This window comes from Cryptomeria japonica, chromosome 3 (assembly GCF_030272615.1).
Source record: "Cryptomeria japonica chromosome 3, Sugi_1.0, whole genome shotgun sequence".
Lineage (NCBI taxonomy): Eukaryota > Viridiplantae > Streptophyta > Pinopsida > Cupressales > Cupressaceae > Cryptomeria > Cryptomeria japonica.
In genome coordinates this window covers 244,953,491-244,962,017 of record NC_081407.1, presented here as the reverse complement: position 1 = coordinate 244,962,017, position 8,527 = coordinate 244,953,491, and positions in this window count along the sequence as shown.

The window sequence follows — 8,527 nt, the reverse complement described above, 5'->3', positions numbered from 1 at the left end:
ATGTCAGTGATCTGATTCATTGCTTTGATCTTACAAACATGATTTATCGAATGAATAACTATATAAAATATTTCATTGGTTAGATGACCTCAAAATCATACACAATCTTTAAGTGCATTTTCCAATGTGATAACGGGAACTATGTTCTTCGATCTTGTAACACATTTTCCCATGTGTGTCTAGATTCAATGAATCTGGTAACACATTTCACTCGGTGTATATCAACTCGATGTATCATTATTTCTGCTCCATAGACATGGAATGTTACTCGGTAGACAACTCATTGCATACTGGGCTCTATGACTACTTTCTTCTATAATCGATTGTTCAGTGCATACTGACTGAATGTTTCGGTAGTAGTAACCCACTAGAGTATATAGAATGACTTTGGATATAAAACTAATCACAACTTGATAAGTAGTATCACTGCCATCATAAAATAGACTAGAATAACTGGTAGCGAACCACAAGTTTTAGAAAGGACCTGAAACCTTATGGACTTACGGGCATCCAAAGCCCAAAAACCTAAGACTGCACAAATATTAAACATAAAAACAAATCAGCCACCACCAACCAAACTCCAGCCAAAAATCAAGTGTAAAGCATTACAAAATAAGTTGGTCTAAGAAGAGGAACAAAGTCACCAGACAAAAGTCCTCAAAAACAAAGAATAAGGGGTTTTTCAGGCACCCTCAACAAACATGAAGGGTTTTCCTAGGTTCTCATAATTTGTAATAGAAACTTCGGACCACAAAAGCCCCAAAGATGAATCCTAACCAAAAATAAATACTGGTCCGACTGGGCCCTTGAAAACTACTAACATCTAGACTGTCCTTGAGAGAAGCAAAAAATATAGGGTTTTCCTAGGCTCTCTCAACCTTGAGAATGGATTTTACAGGGCTCCCACAATAAAAAACAATGGGTTTTCGATAGGCTCACACAACCTTGAACGTGAGAATGAACAAAGCAGAGCAAAAAGTACCCTCTGAGATCACCACCTCCACAAGTGAAACATGAGAGAAATCAAATAAAAGACTATTCTCTCAAGCGACATTGAGAAAAATATACCCTCCACTCTCTCCACCTCAATAGGAGAAAAATGAGATAAATCCATTGAAAGGCCCATCTCAGTCCCTAGATAACCAAAAGATAACACACCACCTGCTCCCCACACTATTTTCTAGCATCAACTGCAACAAACATCTTCACCTCAATAGAAGACGGGTCATCTCCAACACCATCCATCTTCACCTTTAAAGATGATAGAGACACCTCTATAGGAATAAATAGAGAAAACCAAAGATGCTGAGGAAGAAGCCAAAAAATAAAGGGGAAGCCAACCAAAGGGCCAGAAAAGATAGGAACATTCAAAACAACCTACAAATAAAGGACATAAAAAAACATCAGGGGGACCAAACCTTTCAACCAACCCCTCAAATAAAATAATTTGCAAGGAGTGAAGAAGAGAAAGAGGAAAGAACATACCAAATCCTCCTTGAACATATCAAAAGATCTGGAAACAAGACCAATATTTCCAATCTCCCAAAAAAATCCCACATGAGTGGCCTCCGAAACAGAGGATAAGGCACCACAAAAATAAAGAGCGTCGACAACCCTAGATCTGAAAGACACAAAATCTGCAACCAACCGTGTCACCACCTCAAAATGAAACAAGACCACCACTAAAGGAAGGCCCAAAGAGGCATCAAAGCACCTAATAGGGGACCCAATCAAAATAAAGTTGCCACAAAACATACAACCCAGAGAGGCATAGGAAACCCATACCAAGAAAAGATCAACAAAAGTAGGGAAGAAAGAGAGACCATGAAAAGCCTTCGGAAACAAAGATTCCCACTTCCCTGCCACAAATCCTTGGAAAGAAACAAACCCCCTCCCCCTCGGAGCATGACAAGAACATCGACAGAACCCTATCCGAAGGGGAGAACACCAAACACCGCAACAAAACCTAAGGAAGAAAGTGACAAAACAACAACCAAACAAAGGGGAAGTGCTTCCGGTCCACCCCCAACACATCGTAGACACCAAACATTGTTTTGCCAAGAAAAGCCTTCCCTATAGCAAGTCATGCTTCACTGTCTCCATCTTCATCAGAGTTGGCATCCTTCTCCCCTGAGGAAACCATGGAGCCTCATCTCCCACCTCTTGCACTCCTTCACTCCATCCAAATTCCAAAGGAGAAAATTATGTTAATTAATGATAAGCTAAAGCTAAAGATTAGGTTGAATTATAATTATGCTATAGTAAGATTGTATTAATTAATCAAAGTTCTTTTATATTTATATGGTTTACTAGACCAAGGGTGTGTTTTTTGAGGTCATTAAAACATGAAAAATTACAAAAAAATGAATAAGTATTGAATAACTTTTAAAAATATAGTAAATTTTTCTTTAATCCCTAATATTGGGTAGTAGAATAATGATAAGAAGAATTAAAAATTATGGCCTTTCCATATATTAGTATTGAATGTTTATGAACTATGCCTTTTCCAAAAAGTGATGACATTTAACCTAATTAAATAAAAACAAGGAAGAGAGATTATAGGTCTTATAATGCAAATGGTGAGAACTTCAATGAGCCCAAGTTCGTACAAAAAGCTTTACAAGAATTTTTCTCAAAACATTTTACTTCAAAGAAAAACAATAAGAACTAAGAGGCCTAAAAACTTTTATTTGAGTATGATCCAAAAACAAGTAACTAAGGAGGATGCTAGGGAGCTAGAAATGGAAATCTTAGTTAAAGAGATATAGAGAAGTATTAGATCCCTTGCCAATGGGAAATACCTTGGATCAAATGAGCTATCTTCTAAATTCTACAAGGAAAATATAGAATGGATAGGGGAGGAGCTTCTTGAGCTCTACAATGCTATATTCTACAACAACTCCTCAAGGGTGAGAATATAGGGGTATGATTAAGTTTATCCCCAAGGAAGGAGACAAGACTTTAGTTAGAAATTGGAGATATATTACATTATTAAACACCTCCTGTATAATTCTGTAGTATCCTCAATTATGTGCAGTGCATTTATGACACTTACACATGGCGTCTAGTGTGTTTATGATGACCCTATGATCAAAATCATATTATTTTGGAATCTTGGGCTTGAAAGACAAAGTGCCTTGAAATGCCTTGAAACCCCCTTTGGGCCTATTTTTGGATGGATGGAAGCGTGACACGAGGACGTCCACGTGCTGCGCTAACATCCCAAAAATCTATTTGAATCTCAAATTTGACAGAGAGCTAGATGCCGACCGACGCGTGTCCCTTGGCTCATGTTTCGCTGCAATGGATCTTCATGCCTCTTTCGGGTTTAAGAACCCTTCTTAGCTCATTTTGAAAGGTTTCTAATCTTGGGTTCTTGGCTCTTATTGTTCTCTTAACATCATATTACTCTCTTCATGTTCTTGGAAATACACTCTACCAATATCAAGCCACAACCACCTTATGGTGGCTCTTACCAACAAATGCTATCGCAGGCTTTGTCACACTCGCATCTTCAAAAAAGAAGGGTTTATCTTCACGCTTCGTCTTCTCTTTCATCCATTTTTCATTAAATACAATGAGTCATTTTCATTATTGATTGTATATATTATCTAGGTGCATTCATCATTTCAAAGATTTCCAATATTTCGAATATTTAATGCATGCAATAGGGGTTTGATTCCATTAAGCATACCATAGTTTCTACTTGCATCATTTCTAGTTTTCCAATTTACCAAGTTTCCAATTTATCTTTCCAATCTATCTATTTGGTTGTCTGTGGAAGTGGAAACATGTAAACGGGGGTCTGACTGAGGTAGGCCTCTATACAACCCCAACAATTTCCCCTGTTCTAGTGTGTGCAGGTGATTAACAAATTCCATGTGTAGGGAACCACATGTAGGCTTGTTTCTAGCACTTTCTCTATACATGGGGCATACAAATGATAGTGCACCGTGTTGGTGTCTGAAATCTAAGAGCTCCCCAACTGGAAGGTATAATTTGCCTTTGATATTGTATCATTTTGTAAACTTAAAAACTATGTATTTATTGTTCTTGTATTATAATTTTGTGCTTTAGTTAGCTTAGTTATTTTTTATCCTCTGGCTCATCTTAGCGCTAGTTTGAAGAGGTAGCGACAAACTGATTTGCCTTCTAAGATTCATCATATTGGAGGGTGTAAATATCCTCCACTACATTGGTGAACCCGACGTGTATGCCTAATGTTGGATCTCTTCCTTTTGGAGTTTGATGATGCCTTTGATAAGGCATTCTCGAAGGATAATTTTGATATGTTGAATGAAGTCTTAGATGACTTCCTTGAACCAACTTCTCCTAAAAGAGATGTAAAGGGTGATTTTTCCTCCATGACGTCCTCATGCAAGAATGAATAGTCTGTGAATTTTGTTGTTGTCTTCCCCGCCCCACAATGGCCTAAGAGACCATACATTCATGTAATAGTGACAAGTCCTTCTCCAAAGAGGATTAAGATCATTAACAAAAAACCTTTCAAAGGAGAAGTTACTAATTTATATGCAAGATTCATGCAATCCCAACAATCATCTTATAATACTATTGCTCACATGTATTTAACACTCGGAATAACAAACAAGTTCCTGAACCACCCCAAACATCTTTACCTCGTTTCCAACCTATTCTTCCTAAGGCACCTTTACAAATGGATAAGCGACCGAGTAATTATGATCTGAAAGAGCAACTTAAGGTTACTTTGACAAAGATCTCACTTTGGGATTCGCTTCAAACTACCCCGATATATCAAGGTATGCTACAAGAAGCTTTGCAAAAGATTTTGCTACCTTTTTCTGCGAGATCTGCTGAAGTGAATGCGCTGATGGATCATATCCATGTAGATTCACTGAATATTACTTTTTATCTGCATGAACTCCAACATCCCAAAGTGAGGAATTCAATAGATCCATTAATTATCATTGTCCATGTGAATGGTATTGGTATTAGACGAATGCTTGTTGATATAGGTTCCACACTGAATGTTTGTAGTTTAGACTTGTTACCAAAGATCAAGGTGGATCTAAATTCTTTGGAAACCTCCTCCTTGTTCATTCATGGTTTTGATAACCAGTAAGAGCATTGTGGGGATTGTCATACTCTTCTTCAAGGTGGGGCCAGTCACTATCCCAACCATTGTGCACGTTTTGCCAAGCCCTTGATCATACAATGTTCTTTTAGGTAGACCATGGCTGCATGCTTTGGGGGTTGTTTCATCTACACTTCATGGATGGGTGAACTCATAATAATGGTTCCCACTTTTTTGCCACTTTTGACATTGAGATGAACATTTTTAAAATAATCTTCAACTTCCGACAACTAAAACTTTTAAACTATTAAGAATTTGAAGATGATGTAAATTAGTGATTTGTGGCATTTTTTGTCAGTAGATTCTATTTATATTTTTTTCAATTTTTTTTAAAGATTATTTATAAATTTTTCCATCTCCCTCGAAAAGTAGTTTTTTTACAGCAAACTATATATTTTTAAGAGTGATGTGCCTCCTGAAATGCATAAATTTTTTTCAATAAATGATGAAAACTCAATTCTTTCGAATTTTGGTTGGAAACATCAATATTCGAGGATTGTAGTTGGTTTGATAGTGATATGTTGAATATTTTTCATTTTATTAATTTTGAAGTTCGACTAATTATATTTTAGACATAGGTGTACGTTTGAACACATAACTTGTTCTATATATATCGAAATTCATTTTTTTTTGTTAGAAAGAAGACATCAATACCTAGGGCATATATATTTTTAAATATTTTTTTGAATTAGTTTACTATTTTTCCCAATGCATTGAACAGGGAAATTCATGTTCAGTGAAAAACCTATGTTTGTTAAAATTAAAAAAACAAGTTCATAATAAAATCATTATGTAATAAAACTAGAGTGATTGGAAAGATTGCTTCTAGGACTACCATAATACATTTTGGGTTGTCAAGATCATTCCTTTTGAGCCTTCAACCAAAGCCTTGAAGGCAAAAAATCTGCAAAAAAATGTAGAAATCTTCAGAGACGAGTAAAAAAATGTTTGAATGAAGGGGGGTTCGAATGAACCCTGCTAATATATTTAAAAATTGACATAAACAAGAATTAAAGATGGCTCACTTGAAAGAGGGGGTTCGAGAGAAGTGGGGGGTTCGAGCTAACTGCAAAGGATATTTCGTTCGAACACCCCCACTTTGCTCGAACCCCCTCCAAATTTGTTTTCCTACCATCACATTTTTCCTTTGTGGGTGAAAGTGGGAACCATTATTGTGAACTCACCTAGAGAAATGAAGTTTGTGGCTAATAATCAAGTTGTCATGATTAATGCTGATCTTGAGGCTATGCAACTATGTCAAATAGCTGCAGTCAGTCAAGCTTCTATTACACATTCATTTCAAAATTATGTACCCACTCTATCTTCTTTGATTGTAACTTCTACTTCTGTCTCATCCCCTAAAAAGGAAGAGCGTAGGAAGGAAGAGGTAACTAAGGAAGTCGTTAAAAGGGATAAATCACCTAAGAAGCAAGATTCTTTGAAAGAAAAATCCCCAAAGGTAGATACTTCTAAGGTGAAAATTCTCGAGTCTACACCTGTAAAACCTTCCCTAGCCGAATCAGCTTCTCTATCCAAAGTGAATGCATGTTTGGGTTATGATTGGGGCTCTTTGGGTTTTACTGACTCTCATGTTGGTGAGTACAAAGTGGACCCCATCCATTTAAGTTTTCCCAAGATGTCAGTCACCTTGGCTATGAAAGATGATTATGCATCTATAAAGCCAAGTGATGCTTATCATGTCGATCACCTTTTCTATATAAAACCACCATCATTCAAAGAATTACAAAATAGCTATGGTTTTGGATACAAGCTTGTGTCTCAGCTTGGGTATGATGGAGAATTATTTTGGATGCCTAACCTCATCACCACAACACCGGATTAGGCTATCCTCATATGGGTCAAAAGGGGAAACCATGGTTAACTGTTAACATGATTTTGACCTATCCCCTTCCCTTAAAGCTTGTTCATCTAGAACTAATTGATACTGGTATATAACCTACTGAAATTACCTTAGATATTTTCCCTTTGGAAGAATCCTTGAAGGAATTTTAGGTGCATATGATAGGCTGCCCTCTTACCATCATAAACGTCGATTCCCATATTGCTTGAATATTCAGGCGTACTTTGGGGAATCCGTTTCATAGGAGGAATTTATATCTCACAATGGAGAACAAATATTTATTCCTCATCTAAAAGACCATAGTATGCTTCTTAGAGGAGAAACTACTAACATCATCATGAGTGATAAGACTCCCAAAAAGGTCATAAAAGTGGGGAAATGCTTATCCCCCGAAGAGTTCAAAGAACATTATGACTTGCTACATCAATTACCTAACATTATAAAAATCATGCCCAGTGCATTTATGACACTTACGCATGGTGCCTAGTACATTTATGATGAACCTATGATCAAAATTATATTACTTTGGAATCTTGGGCTCGAAAGACAAAGTGCATCAAAATGCCTTGAAACCCCCTTTGGGCCTATTTTTGGATGGACGACAGTGCAACGCGGGGACATTGACACGCCATGCTAACGTCTCAAACATAAGGTGAAATCTCAAATCTAACAGAGAGATGGACATTGGCCAACGCATTTCCCTTGGCTCATGTTTCACCGTAACAACTCTCTACACCTCTTTCGGGTTTAAGAAACCTTCCTAGCTCATTTTGAAGGGTTACCAATCTTGGGTTCTTGGCTCTTGGATCTTATTACTCTCTTAACATCATACTAATCTCTTCATGATCTTGTACATACACTCTACCAATATCAATCTACAACCACCTTGCGGTGGATCTTACCAACAAATGTTATCATGGGCTTCATCATGCTCGTATCTTCAATAAAGATGGGTTTGGCTTCATGCCTCGTTTTCTCTTTCATCATTTTTTAATTACATGCAATGAGTCCTTTGCATTATTAATTGTGTCTATTATCTAGGTGCATTGATCATTTCCAATATTTTTAATATTTTCAATATTTAATGCATGCAATAGGGGTTTTCTTCCATTAAGCATAGCATAGTTTCTACTTGCATATTTTCCAATTTATCTTTCCAATCTATCTATTTGGTTGTTCATGGCAGTGGAAACACCTAAATGAGGGTTTTAATAAGGTAGACCTCTATACAGCCCCAACAATTTTCCCCATTCTAGTGTGTGAAGGCGACGAACAGATTCCATGTGTAGCCACATGCAAGCTTTTTTCGGAGACTTTCTTTGTCTGCAAGCCGTACGAATGATAACACGACGTGTTGGTGTCGGAAATCTGAGAGCTTCTCGACTGGAAGGTATAATCTACTATACTTAGGCAGTAAATAGGCATAAATTACATAAATCATATTATTAAAGAGTGAATCACAACTCTAAATCCAATTATTACTCCTAAATAACAATGAAATAAAGATAATTATCAATTGAATTAAAATGATCTATCTAAGACTCCCTCAATTG